This window comes from Schistocerca serialis, chromosome 2 (assembly GCF_023864345.2).
Source record: "Schistocerca serialis cubense isolate TAMUIC-IGC-003099 chromosome 2, iqSchSeri2.2, whole genome shotgun sequence".
NCBI classification, from domain to species: domain Eukaryota; kingdom Metazoa; phylum Arthropoda; class Insecta; order Orthoptera; family Acrididae; genus Schistocerca; species Schistocerca serialis.
Genome location: NC_064639.1, coordinates 435,063,526 through 435,080,738, shown reverse-complemented (window position 1 = coordinate 435,080,738; position 17,213 = coordinate 435,063,526). Strand labels below are relative to the sequence as shown.

At 42.8% G+C, this 17,213-nt stretch overlaps 1 protein-coding gene across 2 annotated transcripts in view; it reads left to right on the top strand.

The window, feature by feature from the left end:
- LOC126457295 (SWI/SNF-related matrix-associated actin-dependent regulator of chromatin subfamily A-like protein 1) overlaps positions 1-17,213 on the top strand; it is a 132,419-nt gene that overhangs the window by 63,999 nt on the left and 51,207 nt on the right. The window lies entirely within an intron of this gene.

Below are 17,213 nucleotides of genomic sequence, written 5' to 3'. Positions count from 1 at the left end.
GGACAGAAAACCAGATTTACACTCACGTACAATACTGGTATTACTTAATTTTTAAGCGCGTGCCTAAAATACAGAAAATATCACTCTATATATATATATATATATATATATATATATACTGGTCATTCCCACATAGAATGCGTCACAGTGTAGGCAGGTCAGTTGGTAGATCACGTGGGTGCTTTCACATGTGGCTCTATGTACACCTTCCGGGTTACAGGACTGGAGTAGGTGGTGGTGGGAGGGTGCATGGGACAGGTTTTACACCGGGGGCGATTACAAGGGTAGGAGCCAGAGGGTAGGGAAGGTGGTTTGGGGATTTCATAGGGATGAACTAAGAGGTTACGAAGGTTAGGTGGACGGCGGAAAGACAGGGAGGATTTCATGAAGGATGGATCTCATTTCAGGGCAGGATTTGAGGAAGTCGTATCCCTGCTGGAGAGCCACATTCAGAATCTGATCCAGTCCCGGAAAGTATCCTGTCACAAGTGAGGCACGTTTGTGGTTCTTCTGTGGGAGGTTCTGGGTTTGAGAGGATGAGGAAGTGGCTCTGGTTATTTGCTTCTGTACCAGGTCGAGAGGGTAGTTGCGGGATGCGAAAGCTGTTGTCAGGTTGTTGGTGTAATGCTTCAGGGATTCCGGACTGGAGCAGATTCGTTTGCCATGAAGACCTAGGCTGTAGGGAAGGGGCCGTTTGATGTGGAATGGGTGGCAGCTGTCGTAATGGAGGTACTGTTGCTTGTTGGTGGGTTTGATGTGGACGGACATGTGAAGCTGGCCATTGGACAGGTGGAGGTCAACATCAAGGAACGTGGCATGGGATTTGGAGGAGGACCAGGTGAATCTGATGGAACCAAAGGAGTTGAGGTTGGAGAGGAAATTCTGGAGTTCTTCTTCACTGTGAGTCCAGATCATGAAGATGTCATCAATAAATCTGTACCAAACTTTGGGTTGGCAGGCCTGGGTAACCAAGAAGGCTTCCTCTACGCAACCCATGAATAGGTTGGCGTACGAAGGGCCCATCCTGGTACCCATGGCTGTTCCCTTTAATTGTTGGTATGTCTGGCCTTCAAAAGTGAAGAAGTTGTGGGTCAGGATGAAGCTGGCGAAGGTAATGAGGAAAGAGGTTTTAGGTGGGGTGGCAGGTGATCGGCGTGAAAGGAAGTACTCCATCGCAGCAAGGTCCTGGACGTGCGGTATATTTGTGTATAAGGAAGTGGCATCAATGGTTATAAGGATGGTTTCTGGGGGTAACGGTTGGGTAAGGATTCCAGGCGTTCGAGAAAGTGGTTGGTGTCTTTGATGATGGATGGGAGACTGCATGTAATGGGTTGAAGGTGTTGATCTACGTAGGCAGAGATACGTTCTGTGGGGGCTTGGTAACCAGCTACAATGGGGCGGCTGGGATGATTGGGTTTGTGAATTTTAGGAAGAAGGTAGAAGGTAGGGGTGCGGGGTGTCAGTGGGGTCAGGAGGTTGATGGAGTCAGGTGAAAGGTTTTGTAGGGGGCCTAATGTTCTGAGGATTCCTTGAAGCTCCGCCTGGACATCAGGAATGGAATTACCTTGGCAAACTTTGTATGTGGTGTTGACGGAAAGCTGACGCAGTCCCTCAGCCACATACTCCCGACGATCAAGTACCACAGTCGTGGAACCCTTGTCCGCCGGAAGAATGACGATGGACCGGTCAGCCTTCAGATCACGGATAGCCTGGGCTTCAGCAGTGGTGATGTTGGGAGTAGGATTAAGGTTTTTTAAGAAGGATTGAGAGGCAAGGCTGGAAGTCAGAAATTCCTGGAAGGTTTGGAGAGGGTGATTTTGAGGAAGAGGAGGTGGGTCCCGCTGTGACGGGGGACGGAACTGTTCCAGGCAGGGTTCAATTTGGATAGTGTCTTGGGGAGTTGGATCATTAGGGGTAGGTTTAGGATCATTTTTCTTGGTGGCAAAGTGATACTTCCAGCAGAGAGTACGAGTGTAGGACAGTAAATCTTTGACGAGTGCTGTTTGGTTGAATCTGGGAGTGGGGCTGAAGGTGAGGCCTTTGGATAGGTCAGAGGTTTCGGATTGGGAGAGAGGTTTGGAGGAAAGGTTAACTACTGAATTAGGGTGTTGTGGTACCAGATTGTGTTGATTGGAATTTTTAGGTTTTGGAGGGAGTGGAGCTGGAAGTGGGAGACTGAGTAAATGGGAGAGACTGGGTTTGTGTGCAATGAGAGGTGGTTGAGGTTTGCTGGAAAGGTTGTGAAAGGTGAGTGATGTGCCTTTCCGAAGGTGGGAAACCAGGAGATTGTATAGTTTTTTGAGGTGAAGGGTGGCATGCTGTTCTAATTTGCGGTTGGACTGTAGGAGGATGCTCTGAATAGCCGGTGTCGATGTGGGAGAGGAAAGATTGAGGACTTTTATTAAGGATAGGAGTTGACGGGTGTGTTCATTGGCTGAGTTGATGTGTAGGTGAAGGATTTAGTGGGTGAGGGCAATGGATTGTTCAGTTTGGAACTGGTATAGAGACTGATGGAAAGAAGGGTTGCAGCCAGAGATGGGAACTTTAAGTGTGAGGCCTTTGGGGGTTATGCCAAATGTCAGACAAGCCTGAGAAAATAAAATATGCGAGCGTAATCTGGCTAGGGTGAAGGCATGTTTGCGGAGGGAATGTAAATAAAACTTAATGGGGTCGTTGTGGGGGTGTTGTGAGGGTGACATGGTATTAGAAGGTGGAAAGTGTAACATGAGGTTGAAATGAAAATGAAAGATAAAAATATGGGGAGAGATAACGGTGAACTAGAAAGTAACTGGAGATCTGGTATGAAAAAAAGGCGAAAAAGTGTTGGTTAAGTTGATCATGTGGTGAACTTGGGTTGGTAGACAGCGATGTGCATATAAAGGTTAGGTGGTTGTGTTGCCGCTAAAACACGTTAAAGGACGGAGAAATTCGGGAAAATTTCGAAAAAACGTGTAAATGTATTAAAAGGAGTGGTGTTGTGGTGAAAGATTACGAAAATGGGGCTAACAATTGTCTGACGAAGAAATAATGACGTTAAAACCTGTGGGGAGCGGCTAAAAATGATCAGTGATGTGCGAAAAACGGAAGTGGAAATAAAGTGAAAGTTATTAGAACTAGCCGAAATGGTTGTTTAATATGTGAAAGCAGCTGTTATTGAACTAGAAACGGTGGATTTTATAGCAGCGGTAGTGTTGAAAGTGGAAAATAAAAATTTTTTTGGTTATGGTTTGGAAGTGGGTTCCGTATTATTGAGTATATATAGCCGGGATAAAATTGTATTACGGTAAAAAGAGGAAGGTGAATACAAAGTGAGACTACTGGTAAAAACAGAAAGAGAAAATAAGACGACAGGAAGGATTTCGAAATGCAACAGCAACAATAACAAACGTAATTGTTGGGTTCAAATTAATGATATGGTTATAATAGAGGGAAACATTCCACGTAGGAAAAATATATCTGAAAACAAAGATGATGTGACTTACCAAATGAAAGTGCTGACAGGTCGACAGACACACAAACAAACACAAACATACACACAAAATTCAAGCTTTCGCAACAAACTGTTGCCTCATCAGGAAAGAGGGAAGGAGAGGGAAAGACGAAAGGATGTGGGTTTTAAGGGAGAGGGTAAGGAGTCATTCCAATCCCGGGAGCGGAAAGACTTACCTTAGGGGGAAAAAAGGACGGGTATACACTCGCGCACACACACACACACACACACACACACACACACACACATATCCGTCCACACATATACAGACACAAGCAGAGATATTTAAAGACAAAGAGTTTGGGCAGAGATGTCAGTCGAGGCAGAAGTGCAGAGGCAAAGATGTTGTTGAATGACAGGTGAGGTATGAGTGGCGACAACTTGAAATTAGCGGAGATTGAGGCCTGGTGGATAAAGGGAAGAGAGGATATATTGAAGAGCAAGTTCCCATCTCCGGAGTTCGGATAGGTTGGTGTTAGTGGGAAGTATCCAGATAACCCAGACGGTGTAACACTGTGCCAAGATGTGCTGGCCGTGCACCAAGGCTTGTTTAGCCACAGGGTGATCCTCATTACCAACAAACACTGTCTGCCTGTGTCCATTCACGCGAATGGACAGTTTGTTGCTGGTCATTCCCACGTATAATGCGTCACTGTGTAGGCAGGTCAGTTGGTAGATCACGAAAGCTTGAATTTTGTGTGTATGTTTGTGTGTGTATGTTTGTGTTTGTTTGTGTGTCTATCGACCTGCCAGCGCTTTCGTTCGGTAAGTCACCTCATCTTTGTGTGTGTGTGTGCGTGTGTGTGTGTGTGTGTGTGTGTGTGTGTGTGTGTGTGTGTGTGTGTATATATATATATATATATATATATATATAATGAAGTGCAAATGAACAGTTACAACGCGCACAGGTAAGTGGCAGTCTACTCCTCTCGCTGCTATAAGGAAATCTTGGGAACGGGGCATCCAATTAGGACGCAGGAACCCTTTTTTATTTATTACAGTATTCTCCAACCTTAAAAAGTACGACATTTAATACAATAACAGTAGAAGTCAACAATAAAATTAATACTTTTAAAATTTTTATCAAAAACAGTTACTTAAAATCACTCAACAGTAAAATATAGCAGCACCACATACAATGCATTTAACAAAGTTGTATGACTAGTTGGCGCATAAAGATCAGTAAATGTGAACCACAACATTAGTATTTTAAAAAAATATCAAAAAGGCATTAAAAAATTCTTCTTCACTTCCAACCCTTTACAAACATAAAAACTTTACATTAACAAATGTTGCAAAATATATCAAGATAAAACTGTTGTTTCTGACATGTTCTAGGTAAAAACAGACATTAAAACTATGAAGTTGTCTTCCACAAAACGCCAAAAATGTACTTGCCCTCCTGGGAGAAGACATAGCATAAACACACTCGTAGGCATATAGGGTGGGAGTGGGGCTGTAGAGGGACGGGAAGGGCAATAAGAGTTAAAGGGGGGGGGGATGGAAGGTGAGGAAATGGGGTGGAGGAAGGGGGGGAGGAGTGGAGAAGCATGAAGATGAAATCAAATGAACAACATGGCAAGAATGGAAATGATGTATTATCAGTAGCAGAAAAACAGACGTACTGAAATTGGACTGGAAATGACTGTTTGCCGTTTTTGTAATCAAATAAATAAGAACTACTATAGACTAACAGATTCAATAGAGAAAGCATACATCATATGTTACTCAGAAGTATCCGATAGATAGTATATGCTAACAAAAAGGAACAGAAACAATATTTTTTAATAATTTAGGAAGACCACATAATCAACAAGTAAACAGAGCTTCATAATCTACAACACACATCATACCGCATATACAGAGTAAAAGTTCAACAAAAACAGAAACCGTATCCAACCAGCAGCATCATATAGGCACCACAGACAATAGTGCATCCAGAGATCAAAATGTTATACTCCTCAGTATATCAGCAACGGAACAGAAACTGAACTCAGTGCATGACAATCAACCTGGGGAACAAAATGTAACTATGAGAAGATTAGAAAAGGAGAGCTGAGGAGGAGAAAGGGGGGGGGGGGGGATTGAGGAGAGGGAGGACCAGGTGTACAGGAGCTTGTGATCAAGGGTTGGTGGTAAGGGAAGGGAACATGACCTATACATCATTTTGAAACAGAGCAAAGAACTTGCTAAACCGAAAATTGGCTTGTTTGTTCAGAATTTTATCCAGCTCCTTTATTTTGCTCTTCAAGATCTCAAGTTCCTCCAAAATATCCAACTGCATATCTTTTGATGCATGCTGCAAAATCATCAAATGTGTTATTTTTAATACCAACCCAGTGACCATTTTTTAAATGCTTTCCAAACACAATCCTATTAGAGAAGCCCACATGTTCTTTAAAACAGATGACAAACCTTCTGCCCATTTGTCCAATATAAAATGATTTGCAGGATCTGCATTGTAACTTACATATGCCTGATGAATTATATTTACCATCCCCCTGACCCCCACCACAATTGCTGAGCCTATGTTTCAACTTATACCTTAGTTGCCCACTTGTACGGTATCCTATCCTAAATCTTTTTGGGAAGGAGTCCCCTATATTGCAACATTACGTACTTTTTTGTATGATCTGTCCACGGTGGTTTCATCTGCCTGTCCTTTCTGCACAAAACGGAAACCAGCAATTGCTTACAGCCATTAGTCACCACAACCTGCTTCAAAATATTTAACTCTTTTATTAACTTGGTCCTCATTTAGAGGCAAACTCGACAGTCGTGCTACCATACTACGAATGTAGGCTACCTTACGTGTAATGGGATGAGTGGAATCAGTGCATGGTATAGCATTAGAGTGGGTTAGCTTCCAAAAAATAGAGAAGCCAAGACTCTCATCACTTTTCATAGTAAGATGATCCAGAAAACTCAATTTCCTATCCACTTCAACTTCCAGTGTGTACTTAATCTTTGGCTGCTGCTCATTGACTGGACACAATCGTATCATAAGTGCCCTTCACAATCATGAAAACATCAACAACATTAGACTTTTCAGGCTTTCCCTATAGATCTGTTGCAAATACACTTCTCGTGTTGGCTGCCAGATCGTATTCTGTAAATCGCATAATATTTCATCGATGCAACTGCTAGACATCCTTGGATGGTGGTAGTTGCTGCTGTCACTGCTGCAGGATGTGACTGATGATAATCGCACAATGGTGGTGAAATTTATGATGCCAGGAGCAGGTAATATGCATGTGTGGGAAAATGCTTACAGTTAAAGGAAAGCAGTGCCCCTAGTGCCTCCTGATTGGAGCCACTAGGGCACTGTGGGCAACGACTATGCTGCCGACGCTCCTGTAGTTAAAAGCCGAATTAAATCTCAGCAGTGCATTGTGTCAAATCACGAAACAGAAGTTATTGTTTTCCCTTTTTTTGATGTAATGGCTGCCAATGCTGGATCCAGGTGGCACTTAATTGAAACCCTGCATCCCTCTTGTATTGTTAATATTGTCTGCTCTGTGGATATTTACAGTTTCCTTTACAACACAGTCCCAGAAATATGGTGCTGGGGATAAAATTTCAGTCTTTTCAGAAAACATAGTGCCTCATGTTCGGCAAATTCTTTGCTATCACTGATTTTTCAGTTTTCCCCAGGCATGTATGACGGTGTTCGACACAACATTCTTTCATGACTCAGCATGTAGTTCCATATAAGATTTATCCACATTGGCATGGGATCGTACACATGCCATGTTTCCTAAGGCCTAAGCCATTTTAGACAAAGCACAATAAATTCCTCAATTTTGCTGGTGGCTGAAAAACACAATTGATGTCATGCCTTTTGAGGATTCTCTCTATTCTTGAGGATATGCTACCAAAAAAGGGCAAGGACACCATTGCAATGGGTGTCTCCGCATCTTCGTTTACATCCCTGCTTTGAATTTGCTTAGAATGCAATGTGTGGTGTATCTGTCTGTCAGAATAGCCATTCTGTTGGAATATCATTCTTAGGTATTGTAGCTCACCAGGTAGACTGTTGGCATCTCAGACTGCAAGTGCTCTATGCACTTGAGAACGTAAAACACTATCGCATTGTGCAGGGTGATGACAACTTGTGGTCCGCAAATATAGCTCTGTGTGAGTTGATTGATTTGCACTAGAGACTTTGTCCCAGTGTGTACCATTGGCTTTCTTTCTGACCAAGACATCCAGGAGTGGTAAATGCCATCATTTTCCACTTCCATTGTGAACTGTATACTCGGATGGAGTGAGTGCAGATGCCGAAGAAACACAGGTAATGTCTCTGTTCCTTGGGGCCACACCACAAATGTATCATGTACGTACCACCGGAAGCAGGAAGGTTTGTGACTTGAAAAGTGCAGTGCTTTTTCCGCAAGTCTTACATAAAATTGTTGGCCGCCATGGGAGACAGAGGACTTCCCATGGTGACACTGTCCACCTGCTCAATATACTGAACACTGAATAAGAAATAAGTTGAGGTAAGCAGTTGTTTAAACAGTGCCACTGTGTCTTTCTCAAACTGGCTGCTGACAAGCTCTTAAAAGTCCTGCTGAGATACTTTCGTAAATAAAGATACAATGTCAAAGCTAATCAAAAGATGTGATGGTTGTAGCTTAAGTGTCTTCAGGCAACCTGTGAAGTCCTCTGAATTCCAGATATTGTGGTCATGCTTGCTTGTAAGAGGCCCAACAGTGTAGTAAGATGTTTGGCCAGAAAATAGGTAGGAGCTCCAATGTTGCCCAGTATCTTTGGTAGGCCGTAGAGTTTTTGGGGAACTGCAGCCTGTTGACATAAGCTCTTAATGACTCTAGAAGGAGTAGGACTCTTCTTAAAAAGACCTGATGTTTCTCTCTGGATTTTGGCATTTAGATCCTCTCTTAGCTTGCAATAAGCAGGATCGTCAAGCTGTGCCTCCATCTTGCTGTTGTATTCAGCTTGTGGCAGAAGGATGGTGGCATTCCCCTTGCCATCAGGTAAAATGATGAGGTCTTTGTCTGCCCTCAAGTCTTGCAGAGCCTTCCTTTCTGCTGAACTGATGTTAAACTTCATTTGTGGGGCTCGTGTTAAAATTTCGAAAGTGTCCCTCCTAATCTCTTCTGCAACTTCACTGGGCAGCTTCAAAATTGCCTGCTGTTTGCCAGATGCGACATCTTAGACTGGAGCTGACTGTGATGGTATTGCATAGTTCAGACCTTTCTTGAGTCCTGCAATGGTCACATTGTCCCCGATACTATCTGTGAGGTTAAACATGGTGTGTTGGTGTGGTGTATTCCCTTCTTGCTGTTGGGCCTCGAGTTGAGTATACTTTGATAAGTGGCAAGCCTTGACTTGTTGTTTTTACCAGTCAGCTATCCCAGGACATAGCTGAGAGTTTAAAGAGATCTTCAGATGCAGTGATAGTAATTTCATGGACACCATGTACAGTACCCATCGTGTATAACGTATCCTCTTTCACTAGGGCTGGTTAAAATTTGATAGGTGTCTCTTCTGCAATTTCACTGAGGAGCTTCAAAATTGCCTGTTCTTTGCCAGATGTGATATCTCAGACTGGAGATGTGTGTGGTGGTGTTGCATAGTTCAAACCTTTCTCAAGCACTGCAACAGTCATGTTCTGGATTCCACCTGCATGATTAAACATGGTGTGTTGGTGTGGTGCATTTCCTTCTTGCTGTTGGGCCTCGAGATGAGTATACGTTGATATGTGGCGAACCTTGGCTTGTTGTTTTGACCAGATGCTATGTCCCAGGGTACCATCAGCTTTTCTTCTGACCATGACATCCAGGAATGGAAATATGTCATTTTTTCCACTTCAATTGTGAACTCATTTTTTCCACTTCCATTGTGAACTGAATATTTGGCCACCTGATTGCTATCTGACTGGTCAAAACAACAAGCCAAGCCTCAGCAAATGTCAATTTTTTCTTGTCTCGAGAACCCAGTCTCAAGAAGGGGTTGCACCAGGTCGATGCACTAAGTTAAATCTCACAGATAGAATCCTGGACAATGTAACCATTGCAGTGCTCCAGTCTGAGATGTCATACCTGGCATAGAACAGGCAATTTTGAAGCTTTCCATTGACTTTGCAGAAGAGATTAGGAGGGACGTCTGGCAAATTTTAACACGAGCCTCACAAAGAAAGTTTAACACAAGCTCAGCAGAAAGGAAGACTCTGGAAGACTTGTGAGCAAACAAAGACCTCACCATTTTACCTGCTGGCGGGGGGAAAGCCACCGTTCTTCTGTCACATGCTGAATACAACAGCAAGATGGAGGCATTGCTTGATGATCCTGCTTATAGCAAGCTAAGAGAGAAACATTAAGCCTTCTCAAGAAGAGTTCTAATACTTTTAAAGTCTTCAAAAGCCTATGCCAACAAGCTGCAGTTACCCAAAGGCTGTACGGACTACCGAAGATACATATGGATGGGACAACTCTTTGCCCTGTACTGAGCAACATTGGAGCTCCTACCTATTTTCTGGGCAAACATCTTACTATGCTGCTGGGACACCTCATAGGCAAGTATGACCACCATGCCCAGAATTCAGAGGACTTCACAGGTTTCCTGAAGACACTTAAGCTACAACCATCACATCTCTTGGTTAGCTTTGATGTTGTATCTTTATTCACAAAAGTATCTCTGCAACACTTGTTAGGGCTTGTCAGCAGTCACTTTGAGAAAGACACTGTGGTACTGTTTAAACATGTGCATACCTCACCTTATTTCTTATTCAGTGTCCAGTGTTTTGAGCAAATGTACAGTGTTGCAGTGGGAAGTCCTCTGTCTCCCATGGTGACCAACTATTTTAAGCAAAGCTTTGAGGAAAAAGCACTGCAATTGGCAAGTCACAAACATTTCTGTCTCTGGTGGTAGGTACATCATACATTTATAGTGTGGCCCCACAGAATTGAGACATTACGTGTGTTTCTCCGGTATCTGCTCTCACTCCATCCGAATATACAGTTCACAATGGAAGATGATATTTTACCATTCCTGAATGTCACGGTCTACAGAAAAGCTGGTGGTACATTGGGACATAGTATCTAGTCAAAACAACAAGCCAAGTCTCGACAAATACCAATGTGTGCTTGTGTTTTGGCCCAGCCGCAAGAAGGGAATGCACCATGTTGAAGCACCGGGTTGATCGCACGGGTAGAATCCTGCACGACGGAGCTGTTACAGTGCTCGACAAAGATTTGAACTATGCAACAACACCACAGACAGCTCCAGTCTGAGATGTCATAACATAGCATAGAACAGACAATTTTGAAGCTTTCCATTGATGTTGCGGAAGAAATTAGGAGGGACACGTGCCAAATTGTAACATGAGCCCCACAAAGAAAGTTTAACATCAACTCAGCAGAAAGGAAGGCTCTACGAGACTTGAGAGCTGGCAAGGGGAATGCCACTGTCCTTCTGTCACAAGCTGAATACAACAGCAAGATGGAGATGCTGCTTGACGAACCTGCTTATTGCAAGCTAAGAGAGGATCCAACTGGCAAAATCCAGAGGAAAAAAAATCAGGTCTTCTCAAGAAAAGTGTTCCTTCTAAAATCTTGAAAAGCCTATGTCAACAGGCTGCAGTTCTCCAAAGACTGTATGACGTGCCGAAGATACATAAGGATGAGATAACTCTTCACCCAGTAGTGAGCAACATTGGAGCTCCTATCTATTTTCTGACTAAACAATTACTACATGTTGGACCTCTCATAGGCAAGTACAACCACCATATCCGGAATTCAGAGGGCTTCACAAGATGCCTGAAGGCACTTAAGCTACAACCATCAGATCCTTTGGTTAGCTTTGCCATTATATCTTTATTTATGAAAGTATCTCTGCAGGACTCGTTAGGGCTTGTCAGCAATCAGTTTCAGAAAGACACGTGAGCGGAGACGTGCTCTTTGCGTTTTCCGCCACCATCCTACATTGGCCAACTGTGTCCGCTCTAAGCAGTTACGTGTGCGATGCTGTCACATCATCCGCGATAGCAACAAGGCAAGCTGGTACTTCTTTAACGGCTCCTTTAACACCTTCACTCCCTCCTCTGTAGTTTGGAGTCATATTCGACAGTTATCTGGCACGTCTAGTTTCTCCCCAATCTCTGGGCTACTGTCACGCATGATACCTTAATGGACCCAGTCACAATTTCTAACTCTTTGGCTCAACACTTTGCTGAGATTTCGAGCTCAACAAATTACCCAACAGCCTTTCTCCCGAAGAAACAAGAAGCAGAAGTGCGACCTCTTGCTTTCTCCTCTCAAAATAGCGAAAGCTATAATACTGTTTTCTCTATGCGGGAACTCCAACACGCGCTCTCTTCCTCTCGCTCTTCCGCCTCAGACCAGATGGCATCCACGTGCAAATGTTGCTGCATTTATCGTACTGTAGTGTGCGTTACCTCCTTCGCCTTTATAATTGAATTTGGACCAACAGTATGTATCCCAGAAGATGGCAGGAAGCTATTGTCATTCTTGTTCCGGATCCTGGAAAGGACAAACACCTCCCCTTTAGCTATTACCCCATATCTCTCACTAGTAGTGTATGTAAGGTTTTGAAACATATGGTGAATTGCTGTTTAGGCTGGTGGCTGGAGTCCCGAAATCTTTTAACACCTGTACAATGCGGTTTCCGAAAGCATCGCTCAGCAGTTGACCATCTTCTTGCTCTTTCCACTTACATCATGAAAAATTTTCGCAGGAAACACCAAACGGTAGCAATATTTTTTGATGTGGAGAGAGCATACGATACCTGTTGGAGGACAGGCGTCCTCCGCACACTGTTCTCCTGGGGCCTTTGAGGTTGGCTACCCCTTTTTCTTCGTGAATTTATGACAGATCGCACATTTAAGGTGCGAGTGAACGCTACTCTCTCCCATACTTTCTCCCAAGAAAATGGGGTGCCCCAGGGCCCCGTGCTAAGTGTAGTACTGCTTGCCATTGCCATAAATCCATAATAGTGGTTTGTGTCCTTCCCGATGTCTCGGGTCCCTCTTTGTCAACGATATTGTGATCTACTCCAACTTTTACGACCAGCCTTCTTGAATGACTTCTTTAAGGATGTCTCAAATGCCTCGATTCATGGATCATCGAAACAGGCTTCTGCTTTTCTCCCCGTAAGACCATCTGTGTAAATTTTTGGCATCATACGGAATTTCCTCCACCTTCCCATCAAGGCTCTGTTGACCTTCCATTTGCGGACGTTGCCAAATTCTTGGGCCTTATGTTTGACAGAAAACTGTGCGCGTCTTCTCACATTTCATATCTTTCGGCTCGCTGTCTGCGATCTCTCAGCGCCCTCTGTGTTCTGAGTGGTACCTCCTGGGGAGCGGACTGAGTGGTCTTCCTCTGCCTATATCGCACCTTAGTGCACTCAAAATTGGACTACGGAAGCATAGTTTACTCCTCTGCACGGCCGTCTATTCTTCAGCGTCTCGACTATCTCCACCACCATGTATTGCATTTAGTGTCTGGAGCTTTTAACACCAGCCCCATGCAGAGCCTTTACGCTGAGACTGCTGAACCTCCACTGTCCTACTGAGTCGTTACGGTAGTCATGTCTTCCATGCCTGCTCATTCGACCCTTGCCCTTTTTTTCGACGCCTCCTTGGATTTAGGGTGTGCAGACCACCTTCCTCTCTACTACCATTGGGAGTCTGCTTCCGTCAACTGCTATGTTCTCTTTCCTTCCACTTTCCTAAAACTTTCTTGACAAATGTGGGTAAGGCATCACCTTGGCTTCGACCCCGGACCTGCCTGCTCCGGACCTCTGTCAGGTTCCCAAGGGAATTTGCTGCTCTATGTGCACAAATGGAGTATGCCACATTTATCTACACTGGTGGTTCAAAAACCACATTTGGTGTTGGGAATGCCTATATTGTTGGTGACACCTCTAATCGATTTCGACTTCCCAAACTTCGGTTTTTATTGCGGAGCTTTACACTGTTCTCCAGGCTGTCCAATACATCCGTCGTCATAAGCGGCTACAGTAAATTACATGACTCGGATTCCCTCAGCTCTCTCCTCAACCTGCAAGCTCTTTATCCTGTCCACCCTCTGGTCCACCGGATTCAGGACTGCCTCCACTTGCTCCACTTGGGAGGGGGGGGGGGGGGGGGCGCTCGTCTCTGTGGAATTCCTCTGGATCACGGGGCACATTGGAATCCGCGGAAACGTGGTAGCCAATATAGCGGCCGAGGCTTCAGTCTCTCTTCCTCGGCGCACTATACGCGTGGTTCCCTTAGCCGATCTACAGAGCGTTTTATGTCATTGTGTTGCTCTTTTATGGCGCACACATTGGTCTATAAATTATGGGACATAAAACCTCTTCCCTGTGCGTGGACCTCTTCCTCCTAGCCTCGTCATCGGGAGGAGGAAATTTTAACTAGACTCTGGATAGGGCACTGTCTTTTTAGCCATTGGCATCTTTTAAGTGGTGATCCTCCCCTGCTTTGTCCCCATTCTCTCAACCATGGATGGTGAGAGACCTTTTACTTCAGTGCCCCTATTTTAAATCCACTACACGCTCAATTACAGCTGTCGCCTGATATATCTTCCCTTTTAGCAGATGACATACACTCAGATGATCACATCCTTGGGTTTATCAGTGTCAGTGAGATGACATCGGTCACTTGAAGCTCTTGTTTTGAGGACAACAACCCCTCTTCAATAGTAGTTTTCTAAGATTTCCTTCCGTTTTTAGTTTCCTCCCTCCCTTTTCGAGTTTTGCTTCCATTGCTGCTGATTTAACATTAGGTTTTTTACCCTTCCCTAAGCCACAGAATGGGCACTTATGACCATAGCAGTTTTGCACCCTAAACCATAAAAATGGTATGATGTGTATGGCAGATTATGAAGCTCGGTTTACTGGTTAATTTTGTTGTCTTCCTAAATTATTAAAAAAATATTGTTTGCGTTCCTTTTTGTTAGCATATATTATCTGTTGGATACATCTAAGTAACATATGGTGTATGGTTTCTTTATTGAATCCATTAATCTATATTAGTTCTTATTTATTTGATTATAAAAATGGCAAATAGTCATTTGCTGTCTAGTTTCAGTAAGTCTGTTTTACTGATACTGAAAAACTATTTCCATTCTTGCCCTGTTACCCATTTGACTTCATCTATATGCTTCTCCATCCCCCCAACCCCACCAACTAATTTCCCCTTCTCCACCCCCCCCCCCCTTCCTGCAACCCCACCAACCCTTTTCCCAGTCCTCCATACTCCTCCCAACCCCCAATCTCTCTCTTCTTCCCCCTCCCCTCCCTCTACAGCCCTACTTCCACCTTATATGCCTGTTAGTGTGTTTAAGTTTGTTACGGTAAAGTTTTCATGCTTGGAAAGGGTTGGAATTTTTAATGGACTGTTATTTTGTTTTCTGTTAATACTAATGTTGTAGTTCACATTTAATCATTTTTACATGCCAACTTGGCATACAACTTTGTTAAAAGCACTTTATGTGGCACTGCTATATTTTAATGTTCAGGTAAAGATTTTAAAAGTATTAATTTTATTGTTGACTTATACTGTTATGGTACTAATTGTTGTATTTTTTACGGTTGGAGAATAATAAATAAAAAAGGTTTCCTACATCCTGATTGGGCATCCCCTTCCCTAAGGTTTCCTTATGGCAGCAAGAGGAGTAGACTGCCAGTTACCGGTATGCACTGTAACTGTTCATTTGCACTTCATAATACGTATGTATTTGTGACACATTTTTTGCATTTTCAGGTAGACCATTTCAACTATGTGTTACATAGTCTTGAGATGATATTTTCTGTATTTTAGATATGTGCTAAAAAAATAGGTAATACCTGCATTGTAAATGAGTGTAAATATGATTTTCTGTCCTGTAGGATGATCTGAAAATGGGTACCAGCCTGAAACTAGTCAACAAGTAAAAAAAAAAAAGTGAAATTTGCAACCTTGGCTTGTTTTTCATTTTACGTCCTTGTATTTCTTTCATATGGGCAGAAAGGTATTTGATTAGTAGATTATAATATACGACTGTATCACATGAAAATTTTGAAATGTGCCGGCCGAAGTGGCCTTGCGGTTCTAGGCGCTACAGTCTGGAGCCGAGCGACCACTACGGTTGCAGGTTTGAATCCTGCCTTGGGCATGGATGTGTGTGATGTCCTTAGGTTAGTTAGGTTTAATTAGTTCTAAGTTCTAGGTGACTGATAACCTCAGAAGTTAAGTCGCGTAGTGCTCAGAGCCATTTGAACCATTTTATTTTATTTATTTATTTATTTTTGAAATGTAAGAAAAAAACAAAAGTTGTTATTTTTGTATGTAGATACTGTCAACGGTAAAGCTTTGTAATTTGTTTGAACATGATTTCAAGTACTTTTTCGAACACTCAAATCATTTAACTGGGTCACAGTGCAAATGTCAAAAAGAGAATTGTTGGGTGGATGCCAATAGCATAAAACCAGCAGAGCGCTATTCTTCCTCGTCATATGAGAATGACTGTTGATTTCCAATTGGAGGCATCATCATGTTGCTTTAAATTTGTTATTAAACTTGTTACCTCAAGTTAATATTTCATCACTTTGTTTTGTGTGGTGTTCGGTTTTTTTGCTGCCTTTTAATTCTTACCTTGCGCTCCTTGATGAAAGTCTGACTATCAAGGGTCAAATGAAATAGTATGCACAAACTAAGAGTTATAAAACTGATTTACAACGAAAGCTGCACTTCCTTTTCTTGACTGGGATGCATATATATATATATCTCGAAAAAAAGAGGAGGAAAAAAATTACCAGTCATGACATTTTACTAATCACAAAACATTCAAGGCCAGTTCTGCTATTTAAAAAAAGCATAAATACTTCAAACTTGGGAGATATGGAATGCTGATCATCATTTCACCACATGATGAACTGCTAGTTTTGGTGAGAGTTTTAATTTTACAGCAGTTCCATGTCTCCATGTGTTCCTTGCATAATATGTCACCTGTATTACTGCACACCACTCCACTTGACGTGTATTTTGTAGTTGTAAATACCCTATAAGAACCTTGTTATAATACAGACCACTTCATCCAACTTAATCCTGAAAGAAGTAATTTCTGTTCATTTATGGTAAAAGTTCATAACAAAATTAAAGTTAATTGAGTGTTACTGTAAAGTCATGTTGTGGCATGTTCTATTTCATCAGCTTGGTGTTTCTCAACAGGTTAACAGATTATTGAAAAATTTGGACTCTCCTGAGAAATGGTGGTGGTCTCCTGTGATTATGTGTTACTGCTTAGGCTTTTGTCTTATCAGCATAATAAGGTGGTGGCTTATGTTCAGTTATGTTCAGCTACAGTTGGCTGATCATGTACTTTCATCCTGATATGTTGATGATAGCTTTTTTCATTTCTGCAGTTGTCTTTCTTTCAGGACTTTTAATTATGTCAAAGAAAAACCCAATTGAGAAAATTAGTAAATTATAAGACAGAGTTGCTTGTCATTACTTATCTCCAGGAGCAGTGCCAATTGACCTGTATACAAGTAAAAGTGACACACTACCTAATTTTCAGAATTAATAGTTCCTTCCTTTGGGAGTGGAGAGAAATATGTCGGGAAAGGTTTAAACAGGAAGGGCTGGACTCTCAAATCCCCTGGTGAGAGTGACTCACCTGTAGTGTGTGTGATAGTAGACTTTGTGTCTGTAGGCAGTGTTACACATTTTGCCTTCTGGAGGTAATTACTATGCAGC